At 42.3% G+C, this 13,291-nt stretch overlaps 2 non-coding genes across 2 annotated transcripts; both read left to right on the top strand.

The window, feature by feature from the left end:
* Positions 1-6,547: 6,547 nt before the first annotated feature.
* Positions 6,548-6,630, top strand: trnal-uaa (transfer RNA leucine (anticodon UAA)). Its single transcript has one exon. It is a non-coding gene; the product is annotated as a tRNA-Leu (tRNA).
* Positions 6,631-10,460: 3,830 nt separating this feature from the next.
* trnan-guu (transfer RNA asparagine (anticodon GUU)) lies at positions 10,461-10,534 on the top strand. Its single transcript has one exon. It is a non-coding gene; the product is annotated as a tRNA-Asn (tRNA).
* Positions 10,535-13,291: the final 2,757 nt, after the last annotated feature.

Here is a 13,291-nt window from a genome sequence, read left to right as displayed (position 1 = left end):
AGCGGGGGAGAGTGTAATGTTTACGGCCACCAGAAGCGTGTAAGAGCCGGCTTACCGCTGCGGTGACATCTCCGCCCTTCCCTGTGATACCAGGGGCTGCAGCCGCTGGGCTAAAGGGAGATTTCTCTTTAGCTCAACAGGCTGGGTCCCTGTTGAGTGACGCCAGAGGCCCAGGTTCGAGTCCCCAACGGTTGGGGGCCGACCTAATGTGGTGGCGGCGAGGGAACCCACATGAACCCCGTTGGTTACAATACATTCTGTATGACAAGACAGGAAGAAAGGCACCTCGGGATTTTGAACACAGGATCTCCTGTTTACTGAGAGAAGTTTTAACCATCTGGCAATTTTCATGTCCAAGGAGCTCAATGTGCTTTCCGTGTACAACAGCGTGTGCTCTACATCCGCCACTGAAACACAGCACACGCTCAGCATCTTGACATCTCCCAAACAGAGCCGTGCAGAGACCTTTTGGTGGGCAGTGGCTCAAAAGGAGAGAAGGGGCACTTTCCGGGGCAGGATTTGTTGCATTCAAGTATCCAGGACACAAATCATGCCCGCTTGTATTTCTGTGTTTTTTTAATTCTACAGGAAGTTTTAATGTGACTTCAGAGGCATTACAATATTCACAACCTTGGCAAAAAAAAAGGTTGTCCATAATTGCTGATTATGTTTGATTAACAGACAAAATATTATACCCCCTCTACTGAGCATATACTTTATTTTCCTGAAATAACACTGTAGCGGCGAGGCTTATTAATAAGAAAGAATTAAGTGTTCTGAGCCTTCCCAAATGAGGCCCCATTTCTCTTTTCATCTCTGTGGTGCAGCCTGTGAACCTGTGATAAGGTTTCCTAGGACAGCTCCCAAAGGGGGATGCACTTAGCTAAGCCTGGCTATCATGATCAATGGTCATCCATTGGCGCCTATCTGTCTAGGGAGTGCCAGATGGACATCTGGACTGCATTCCTAAGTGTCAGGAGTAAGTGACTCATATCTCACCTTGATCAACCAATCAGGGACTGGTAGGGCCGAGTAACCCACGTGGGACTCTGATGCCCATGGAACTTTCAGCCAATCAACGAGCTGAAGTTCCTCCAGGTTAAAACAGGTAACACAGAGATTCAGTGAGATTCAAGAGATTCAGTGGACTTCTGAGACTATTCTAAAGGGAATTCAAAGGAGAATTCCAGGGCAGGACGGCCCAGGAGCAGAAGGCTCCCTAGGGCAGGACATTCTCGCAGCGCGCCTCCTGACCATCCTGAGACTCAGCCCGGACAACCACGGAACGGCCAGTGTGTCCGAGTGCCAGAGCTTTCCTTTGTTCTAAGAGTCTAGAGCGGAGGTTGCCAGGGAGTAATCAGAGGATCCACCCGAGGTGAGCACCAGCAGCAAGCCTTGTGAACAGGTCGGAACTGTGGACAGCTGAATCACTATTCAGAACTAGCTCTTCATCAGGAACGAACCGGTCCTCTTCCTGACTTGCTGGGACCCACAGTCATCTTTTCTCCTGTGCGCAAACTTTGCTAGTTAAAGCCAACACTAACTAGCCGGTCAGTGAGCATCAGCAGCATCAGCAGCGCACCGTCGCAAGCCGCACAGCACAGCCTGGCACCGAGCCAGAGAGCGCGGATTGGACAGCAACAGCCTGCAACTGTTTCTTTGTGCCCGCAGGAGATCTGAATCCCCAGAGATTGGATGAGTATTCAACTTCACTCCATTACAGTTGATATCAATTTAATTCCTAAGAGTTATGTACTTGTTTTGAGCATCTAATGTAGAAGTTATAACCAGGTTCATTTACGAAACGGTCTAAATGAATGATATACTGAACGTATGTCCTCTTGATATATGTAACTCTTTGTAACTGAATGAATATATACCTTTTGTCTTCTGATAACCCTCTCGATAAGATCTGTTAGGTTTATATGCATATTCTATGTATTAATAAATGTATCCTTGTGTATTAGTACCTGTGTGTGTGCGTTGTTTGAGTTATGTCGCATGGTTGGATTCTAAAGCCATCAAAAGAATCAATTTTGTGATTTACTGCTACAATTAATAATTGTCCCAGTAAATGCCCAAACCCTACAGAACTGGTGCCTTCAGAGAGCCACTACATTACATTTTGGCTATGGCAACGTTACAACACATCTTAACAAGAGGACAGGACAAATAAAAGAATTACCATCTAATTACATGCAATACCAAATACAATATTTTTCCATCATAAGAGCAAGAGTTCACATGATAACACATCAAATTAAAAAAAAATTTTCCCCAAAAAGTGTCTATTGTGGGACAAATATTCAGGAAGTTTATCACCATTCTCTCTTGTGCGTTAGACTTTCAGCAAGGAAAAGTGAATTTTTTATGATCCATAGCCTTGAAGTACAACGTAAAATTGTTTTATACTGTATATACTTTGTACCAAGATCTCTCAGAAACAAAAACAAAACAATAATAATAATAAGAAGAAGGCAGTCTCTCCTATTTCTGTGAATGAACCATATATATACAACAAAGAATATGCATGTTAGCTGTTTGTATAAAATGCAAAAAAGACTGGCAAAAATACAGAAGCAGAATCGTCAAGTGGCAGAAAAAAACTTGGGCCAATTGAAGATGGTATAGTAGGCTGACACCAGGAACACTTGGCCTACAAACAGCAACAGTATCAGATGTAGCTGCAGTGTATTGGCTTGTGGAAACATATTTACCTGTGTTAATACAGTTCTTCTAAATGGACAGAGAAACATGAACAGACCTAAACTTAACAATTAGTTTCAGTCGCTAAAACTAGAAGTAATGATGCTCCAGGAGCTGCTGGAACTCACAATCTCAGCATGACTCTGCTGTATAAGTATGCTGACCTATTGCACCACCGGAGCAGCGTGAGTCCCTCTCCTCACACAGACTGATGCTGCACAAACAGGGTGAAACAAGCAGGGTTTTGGCTGTGGATCCATCTCCACATGAGGGAAGGGGACAGTAATACAGCAAGGAAAAGACAGGAGAAGACACTGAAAGTAATGTGCTCACTGGAAAAGAGGAAGGGGAGATGTGGTCAGACATAAAACAGATTGGTGAATAATTTCAAGCGACTTTTTTGTTGTCAATCAGCACATGGATTTCCCTTCATCTGTCTTCCTGTGGAGGACATGACGGGAAAGGGAGAGGACATGAAGCTCATGTACAGGGGGATACTGAGGTGTGTCAGGGTGAACAGTTCCCTCATGATCTTCTTTCCCGTGACCAGGTGAGTGTGGCAGGGTTGCCCTCTGTCTGCCCTGCTCTTCTCCTTGGTGACTGAGCCCTTGGGCCTGGCGATCCGCAGGAAGGAGGGGGTGCGCGGGGTCACCTTGCCTTGGGGCGCTGCCACCTCACTGATCTATTAGTATGCCAATGACACCACAATAATGTTGACAGAGGTGGCGGAGATCCATTCCACCTTGGAGGTGGTTCAGGCCTACTGTGCTGCCTCTGACACCAGGGTAAACCTGGAGAAGCCTGAGGTCTTGCTGGTAGGGAAGGCAGACACTGCCCTGCTTCTTGGCTACCCTTCAAGGTGGAGACGGGTCACCTGAAGGTCCTCGGAGTCTATATTACTACTGATGAGTAGGCCACTGGGCTTCTGCTGTGGAAGGAGAAGCTCGTTAAGATAAGAGTCAGACTTGGCAGGTGGAGACGCAGGTCCCTGATCTCGAAGGGAAGGGTCGTGTTGGTCAAAATGCTGTGCCTGTCCACCCTGTGGTACCCTCTATCTGGATGCCTCTTCCCGAGAGGATTGAGAGAGAGATTCAACAGCTGGTGGTGGGCTGCATATCGGGGGGGAGAAAAGAGAGAAAATAAACACAGCGTTTCGGCTAAGGAGCTTTCTTTGGGTTAATTAAAAGTAAATGGTTAGTTAAAGTTAACCCAAAGAAGGTGCCACAACTGAAACACTGTGTTTCCTTTCTTCTCTTTTGTGCTCACTAGGCAGGCCTCCTGACCTTTCACAGTCATGCTTTGTTGTGTGCAACTTTAATTATCTTTTTAGGATTTTTTTAACATGGCAACTTCCACCGAGATGGGGAGGGTATAGGGGTGCTCTTCAATAGCTTTTTCATCTATACACACAAACGGATGTGACCAAGACACTCAGAACCTGTCACGCAGGGGCAGACTGCTGAGGATAGGGATCCAATGCGGTGCCCTTCGTAGGGTTGGCGCGAGACGCAGGCGTAGTCGGAGTAAACAGGCAGGGGTCCGAGTCCGGGAAGGCGTAGTACAGGCGTAGGCACAGAATCGACAGGCGAAGGCGTAGTCAAGGGACTGGCAGGGGTCGGAGTCCGGGAAGGCGTAGAAGTTGCCTCGGCTCTTCACCCCACTGCCCTCAGGCAAGAGATATAAGAGCATACGGACACTTACCACAAGATTCTTCAATAGCTTCTATCCACAAGCAGTGAGACTGGCGAACACATTTAGCCATCCCCCTCGGACCACACCTACACCATGACCATCTACCTCTTTATGATTTCTTATCTATTGCACATCTCCAGTCATTGTTTACACGTCTGTGTTGTTTACATTCAAACTGTCTACATGTTTACTTGCACATTGTCTATTGTTTGTTTGTACATTGTCTTGATGCACTGTTTGCACTTTGTTTTGTTTTTTACACTTGTTTTACAATCGAGAGACTTTCTGTAAGTAAGAATTCCATTGTACCAGTACCGGTTACATATGGCAATAAAGTTCAAGTTCAAGTTCAAGTTCACAAGTAATAGGTTTATTCCATGCTGAAAAATGATCAAATGATTGATGAACCCAAGTGATTTGAAAGAAATGTTCCACAACTCAAAGCGAGGTTGTATAAGGTTAGGGGAGCTGTCTGGTGTGTAAAACACCTGGTTGCAGCACTGTGGCTGTTGTGCTTGAAGAGCTATTGACTCGTGAAGAGCACAATGTACTATCCCCATGTACCGCCTGTCTAATGGTGCCATATTGAAAAACTCATAAAAAAATAAAGAAAGGGGCCACAACCACAGCAAGGTTGTATAAGGTTCTGGGGGCTGTCTGGTGTGTAAAACACTTGGTTTCAGCAGTGTGGCTGTTGTATTTGAAATGCTATTGAGCCATGAAGTCGACCCACCTGTCCCAGTGTATTACCTGTAGTGTTATCTTCAAAAAATCATAAAAAAATAAAGAAAGGGGTCACAGCCACAGCAAGGTTGTATGAGGTTCGGGGGCCTGTCTGGTGTGGAAAACACTTAGTTTCAGCAGTGTGGCTGTTGTATTTGAATTGCTATTGAGCCATGAAGTCAACCCACCTACCCCAGTGTATTACCTGTAGTGTTATCTTCAGAAAATCATAAAAAAATAAAGGTTCCACAACCCAAAACAAAGCTGGGAAAAGTCAGAGGACCTCCTTAGTGTGCAAAACACTTACTTTCAGCATTGTGGGTGCTTTGGTTTAAATGCTATTGGTTTGTGAACAGAATACCCCTATCCCAGTGCATTGTGCCACATTAAATAAAAGCATGAGAAAAAGAGATTCTGAACACAAAGCTGTGTTAGTGTTCTGTGTAAAAAGTCGGTATGAACATCATGGGAGCTGTTTTTAATTAGCCGCTGAGTAAAGAATATTTTAATCTTGCTGCTGTCAGTAGATTGTGAATATAGTTGACCCTTAACTGAATGAAAACAGGACATAAAGGAAGGGTTTTAGAAATCAAACAAAGCTTTATTCCCATGCTTACAGTCTGGGTAATTGGAGACTGCACTGTTCTGCTTCCTATGGTCATATATGGGTTTTTCACACGAAGCCATATTGAACAGTATTTCTCGCGTTGTGAACGTGTGCACACAGCGGTCCCCCAGGTTCCAGTTCGTGCGTTATTACGCATCGATGAAAAACTGGAGGTTTAAAAAAAGATAATTAGCTCACTGATAGTTTGATGTAAAGGCTGTGGAAATATCCACAAGGCGTGGTCTTTAAAATGCATTTGGTTTGAAGGCGTTCTGTGCTTCCATTGCGGAGATATGGACAAAAGAATATACATGCTTGGTAAAAAAATGTCATAAAAACGAAAAAGTAAAGGCTGAGAAAGCATTCACAATGTATTTTATACACAAAGGAAGTATTCTCGCAACTTTAAGAGGTTTCGTGTAAACACTACAGGCGTGCCAACATCTTTTTCGAACTTCAAGCTGTTAACCCCGGTTGGCTCTTCTTTCTTGCTGGGTGATGGCAAACTTCTTGAGAGAGGGAGTCTCCTACGTAAGGCTGCTCTTTGTCAAGAGTGGAGACAACAGGAACAGACTTCAAACCGACATTAATTACTGAGAGCAGGCGAAAATGTCTTTGGAAAAGAGGAAATGACTGCTGACCGTAAACAGAGCTCACGCTCAGCTCACGGACAAGTGCTCCTCGTTAGTATAGTGCTGAGTACCCCTGCTTGTTGCGCGGGTGACCGGGGTACGTTTCTGTGACAGGTTGCCGGTTTAATTTTTTTTAATTGTTGAATCATATTTAAATGTTAAACAACTGATCAGCATCTAGCTGTAGATCAGGATGGCCGAGTGGTTAAGGTGTTGGACTTAAGATCCAATGGACAAATGTCCATGTGGGTTCAATCCCCACTCCTGGTAGTGTTGCCGTAAGTTTTAAGTGACAGAACACTCTATTTAAATATGAATTTACTAAATTTCAGTTCAGTTCTCTTCACTCCCACTCCCTGGCATAACTGAACTCTCACTATCGCATACTGAAGGCTTTACATGCATTAGCTGTGATACAGCTCCCAGTAAAGCCAGAATCAAACAGTTTGTTCTGTTTCTCATGGTGATCCTCTTCTCGATCCAAATGAAATGTTTAATATGATGCCTCAAGAAAAAAAAAGGAGTGAATTTCCGCCTCTAATGATTGATGCCCTATCAAACATTTTGTAACATCCCCGGAAGTTTATAAAGTAGAATCCTGGTTTGTGGCTTAAATTCAAGGTAACCAAGACTAAGGAAACAAGTTGGAAACTTGATGTCGAACTGGAATTTAATCACCCGGAATATTTCACTACTTTGGGTAGTATGTGCCAGAGTGGAGTTCTTTAGATCCGTTTGACAGCTCAGTTGGTAGAGCGGAAAACTGTAGTGGGAACAGTAGGGAATCCTTAAGTCGCTGTTTTGACTCCGGCTGGAAGGAAGGTGCTTTTTGTGAACTTTAATCAAAGAGTTAAAATAGTTAATCTTTTTCACTCAGACGTTGATCAAAAGCTCAATAAACGATGAAGCAGAGGCTCTTGTTACGATTTCAGCCAAAATCTGATTGTCTTGTTTTGGCCAAGATCTGATCTTTGAATTAAGGGACTACTCTGTCTGATTTGTAATTCAAAAGTAGATACAAATGTCACTGTTTTCAAAGGATAGGTACTTTATTGGCTTTATGATTTGGTATTGATTTTGTATCGTTATATTATTAAGTTTGTGCTTTCTGTGTTTTCCATCGTATTGTGAACTACTTTTTTAAACAAAGGCAAACACAGCACACATCTGTTTATACCAGCGGTGAATTGTACATTTTTATTAAGTACAATCTACTGTATTTTTAGAAAAAAATGGCATACTGTGCACGATATGTTGCAGAAACACAACCTGATATTTTCATAATTATTATTTTAATCATTTGACAAGTATGAGGTCCCGGATCCAAATCTTCAGTTCTGATTTTTTTTAAAGTGATATCTTCTCTTCCTCTCATGGAAATCACAAGATGTGAGCAAATGCTTTTTGTTCTTTTTTTTTCACATTGTGATCCAAAGAGCCTCAGACGCACAGTCTGACAGTAACCAAACCAGAATGGATTCTTCTGGGAGCCGGACTGAGCTCATTCTCACTCCCTGTGCTGAAAACAGAATCTCTCTTCCCCGAACATCGTCTACAGCTGCTAGATATTGCTCTGCGTCCTACTGCTCCAGCAATTCCTTTGACCAAAGACAGATCACTTGTGTGCTTTTAAACTTCTTGCTGCTACAGGCTCTTTGATGGCTCATGCTGATCGTTCTGTGGATCCAAAAGAAAATGTTAAAGCTGACAAATGTTTGATTGTAATTTGTATCTAGCTACAACGTCCCTGGCAAAGATAATTTATTAGTTGCATGCAATCGGAATCTTTTACTTCACGTATGGTAGTGGAAATAGTTTTAAAAATGTTTTCTAAAGAAGATTGTATTGCCAGGACCTGCCTTTAGCGCTTAGTAGCAATGACGCTGTTGCTATAGATGGACAAGAATTTAAGATGAATTGATGATCTAAGCTAAAATAGCCCTAACACGCTTCCTGTAACAGTGTTTGTATTTATAGCAAGTAATATTCTTTTTCAAACCCGAACGTTGCTTTTGCATTAAGTGTTATGTAACCATTAGCGGTTTCGGTAGCTTCTGAAGAGCGCACTTTTCCAAACTGAAGCCTATAAGAACATTATTCAAGACACACCATGGCCCAGAATCGTGCATCGGGACAAGGATTAACATCCATTGAAAGTACTCCCAAATAAAAGATTTGACCGAAAAATTAAAAGAGTAGGCAAGTATTAAAACAACACCATAACTTCTTGACTTCCAATCTCTTTCTTGGTTCAGGCCATGTAAAATGACATATTCAGTGGAGTCATGCCAAAGTTGTGAGTTTAAGCCTCACCTGGAGCAGCCTGGTTTTCTGTCTTGCAGGTAAACAGTGTTTTGTGTTATTTGCTAAATGGAGAGAGGATTCTGTGTTAATTGTGCTCCTCCTGGGAGAGGTCAAGATGAGACGTTCACGGGGCTGGTGGTAAATATCCTGTCCAGGAATATCGAGGCTGTAGGGGGTCAGATCTATAGATGTAGTAAACACATTAGTGGAGATGGTGTGTCTGCTCTCCGTGAGAGAGCCGGGCTGGAAGAATAATCTGTGGTCTGGGAAGAAGAGACCCTCGTTGGAAGAGCGGCGCTCCTCACAGGAGAGAATGAAAACAATCTTTTTCAGGGACGCTGATTTTTCTCTTTGGGTGAATTAAAAACACTCACCATGAGTGACCTCGTGGTGCAATGGTAGCGTATCTGACTCCTGATCAAAAGGTTGGGTGTTCAAATCATGTCGAGGTCAGCTGATGTGGTTGCTTTTGAAAGTTAGGGAGTGTTTGGTCACTTTTGTATGAAAAAGTGTCTGAAGCCTGTAATTATAATTTGCCCTTTTTTAATTGTGGTTGAAATCCACTCCCTTGTACCAAGACCTTACAGTATATTCATGTTTACTTAAATTACTAACTATTGGACTATTGGACATTAGTTGGTGTTTTTTTTTGTAACGATTTGCTATTTCATGCAGGAAAGAAAGGAACCCAGACCCAACGTTTGCTTTCAGGTGCGGTTCATTTACATAACGGACATCTATTTCTGAGGAGCCTGATTTAAATCACACAACCCCTGTAGAAGTCGAATCGACAATCTTATAAACCGAAATCAGCCGCGTTATCCATTAAACCACTAGCCCGTCACGTAAATGAATTGTACCATGGTGAGTTCAGCGCCGCTACTAGTAATACCCCACCCCCATCTTAAATTTCTAAGTGAGAACCGTGTTTTCTACATTTTTATCAGTTTTAAAAAATCAGTACTTTTAAGCAGACAAAGCCTTTATGTGTCGCTCTGAATTTCTAATTGATTTAGAATTCCCAAAAAAAAGTGTTTTGTTCCACAACGGCGTGAAATGATCATGTCTTTCACTCTACTTCTCTCTAGTAGTAAAGCTTATCTTGCTAGGTGAGCATTTGCTCCGGTAAATTAGGTAACTTTTCATGTTAACTCACTTCTTCTAAACAACATTTCCTGGTGCATGTTTTCTCCATGAAAAAATACATTTTCCCTTAGATGATTTCTCATTTAGTTTCTTCAAAGAGTACAGAAAGAAGAAAGAAAGGAAAAGTGTCATAAATGAACTCTGTCGCCCTTGGGAGATGTCAAGCGCATTGGACATGAAAAGTGCCCAATAAAAGCCATTTCTCTTACGGTCAGGGCTCCTGTTCCATGTAAAGGAGGCAGCTTGCTCAGCCGGCAGACTCAGGGCTTACTGAACGCAAATGGCTCAGAGCGGTGTGTCCAAGCTGCTGTAAAAGAGGAGAATTCTGCCGGCACCGTGGCTGAGTCGGTTTAAGTACCTGTCTCGTTAACTGGAGATCCTGGCTCCACATCCCAGCTGTGAATTTCTTCCTGTCTTTTTGTGCAGAAACTACCATCTTGGACAACCGCACAGGGCTTGATTTAGTTTAATGCATGAATGCATTTCCTTTCTGCAACAACTTGTTTTTCAAGAAATTAATGCAGCTTGTGAAAAATGAAATTTAATTCTTGGCTATCAGAGCAGAAGGAATATTGCAGACTGGCAAGAAAATGCAAGCTATGTTTATTTTTTGACCGGAAAGGTGCGAATGGAGTAGAGCCTTCCTGTCAGTCTCTGTGGCGCAATCGGTGAGCGTGTTCAGCTGTTAACTGAAAGGTTGGTGGTTCAAGCCCACCCAGGGACGTTCTTCTTATTATTGTCAATGTAAACACTGCCTCCGCTAAAGCCGAAACCTTAACCCTCTTTATATTTACCGAAAATGCGAGTCTTTTGCCCGTGTCCAAGAACAACACTTGAACACTCGGGGAAGTCCAATAGTGATCAACACCGCAACTCCCCAGACAACCATATTCACCCATGGAAACGTATCTTTGAAGGGCTGGCGGGAGATATCATTTACAGTACAGTAAAGAAAGTAATACTGAAGGGCTGGAAGTCCTGAAAAGGGTTAATAGAAGCCTCTTGCTTCTGCCCTGGAACAGAGCCCACAGCTGCCAGATCAGTGACCCCTGAGCCCAGTTCACAGAGAGGAGAACCACGAGCTCTTTTATGTCTCTAAGAGGGCTGGGAGAAAGGAGAAAAGGGGGAGATGTGACTTGAGTCCAGGCTGTTCTGTCTGATATTGTTCATGTAGCAGCACTGATTGTCTGAATATCTTCTGGTTCTGGATTGTGAGGATAGGGAGCAGAACGGAGTTGAGCTTCTGTCTGAGTGTGTCTAAGCTGTGAATCTGACTGAGAAGAGAATAATGTTTTTTTTTTATTCTGCCTCAGAATTTTTCTTCTTTGCCAAGTGGTCTTACATCCCCTTCAGAAACTCTGCACAGACTGCCAGAGAGAAGAGGAGAGAGAGATGGACAGATAAGAGCACACGCAGCGAGAGAGACATATGTCTTGATTTACTTTGAAGCAAGTGTTCATTTCCCTTCTGGAACAAGTTGTTTCTGAACTTCAAGAAATTCAAACAACTTATGAAAGATAAAATACAAGTCTTGCTTATCAGGACAGAAGAAATACCGCAGTAAAATGACAGTGATTTTTCTCCTTTAAACGAAAAGTGGAGAAAAACAACGGCAGTACATTTCCGTCGGCTTGATTTAACTTAATACAAGTATTCACTTCCTTTTCTGTAGATTACAGCCTGCAAAAGATGAAATAAAGTTATTGGTTATTCATGGTCAGTGCAGGAGAAATACTGCTGGCTGGCAGGAAAATGTCAGTATTTTATTTTAACTACAAACGTGCGAACGGCAAAAAGCAACGTGAGTGTGTTTCTGTGCAGTTGTTAAACAAAGGGCTGGTGGTTCAAACCCACTCAGGGATGTGCTTCAGATTGTTCTGCTATAACCATAATCTCTTCTTAAACTTGATGGGATTTCTTTGTAAACCCTCTTGATCTTTGCAGGAAATGTGCATTTTACTCGTGTGGAACTACATGTAAACAATTAAGTACCTAAGTCAATGTTCAAGAGAACCATTTTCACGCGTGGAATTTTATCTTCAACTGGCTGTCAGGAGAATTCATTTATACACCCGTTGTATCCTTAGCAAAAATATTTTAAAATTAGAACACAGATTTGTTGGAGAACTTGACAATCCTTGACAATCATTAAATGAGCATTATACAAATGTGCGTTGATATTTTGTATATGTACCTTAATTGTAATAAATATAAACATAATTGCTTTGATATGGATGTTCATTTGAAGGATTTGAGGAAACTATCAAGGATCTCAGAACAACCAAAGATACATTCCCAGTGGGCATTGATTCGTCGAATATACGTATATTTACGGCGAAATTACGTCTATACGTATATATACGTCGCCTCGACGTATAATCAACGTCGAATTGCAACCGTAAAATCGACGACATGAATAAACGCATATATAACGTCGAATACACATCTAACACAGTGCCTGAGGCTTTTTACTGTATGTATCGTGTGTGCCGCAACTAGGAGTATACGGCACTCTGCACAGTGCACGAAGTAAATTATTTTGGCAGTAATTAATTTACACGTGTATAATAAATATAGTAAATATAATAAATTAATTACTGCCAAAATAATTTACTTCGTGCACTGTGCAGAGTGCCGTATACACCATTTCCTGGACACCCCGTCAGTGGGGGAAAAATCTGTAGGGGGGCGTCTGAAATTCTGAGGGGGGAGTGATATTTCGGTTGAAACTGAGCTGTACGGTGCAGCAACCCAAATGAAATCTCACAGCTATGCCATTGATTAGTGCTTCATGATAGAAGATAACGACTAGCAATCTGGTATTTGCGATGAAGTTCAGTTTCACATTTTTCGTCACTCTCACGGTTTGTATTGCCTGGAGCGAAAAGTACCATAAGCGTTCATTTTTGCAGCTACATGGACGTTCTGAATCGTTAAGAAAAAAATGTCGTAAAACCAACAGAAAGCACAGACTGCTATAACTAGTCCTAGTTATATAACGATTTTAAGTATAATGATAAACTACTGCAAGGAATCGGTCCACCTGAGCAAACAGGATCGTAATGTTGACACTCAATAACGACACTGATATGTGCAGTTCCTGGATGGATAGCCCTCCTGTCCATCAAACAGACTGAGTGACTGTTCGTGTCATTTAGTGTTGTCTGACCATTGACAAAGTACAACTATTTTTTTAGGGCGCAAATTAAGTTAGGTAAATCTTTTTGCCCAAAACTGAACGGGCGACATTCCCCCCTCCCCCCGTGTTGCCAGGCCTGTCCCCATCCTATTCCATAATGTCATTATATATAATACCATACAACAGTGACCGATCCTTACTAACTGCATGCGTTAAAATTGCACATCAGCTCATAGCAGGGGGCACATAGCCGCGATGTATTATCAATGTTAAATTTCAACCATAATATCGACAACATTAATAAACGCATACGTTGAGAAAATATCGAACCCAGCATATTTT

The sequence above is a fragment of the Lepisosteus platostomus genome, chromosome 5 (genome assembly GCF_059453375.1).
Source record: "Lepisosteus platostomus isolate fLepPlt1 chromosome 5, fLepPlt1.hap1, whole genome shotgun sequence".
Taxonomy (NCBI): domain Eukaryota; kingdom Metazoa; phylum Chordata; class Actinopteri; order Semionotiformes; family Lepisosteidae; genus Lepisosteus; species Lepisosteus platostomus.
Note: the sequence above shows the minus strand (reverse complement) of the source record. Positions and strands in the feature narration are given on the sequence as shown.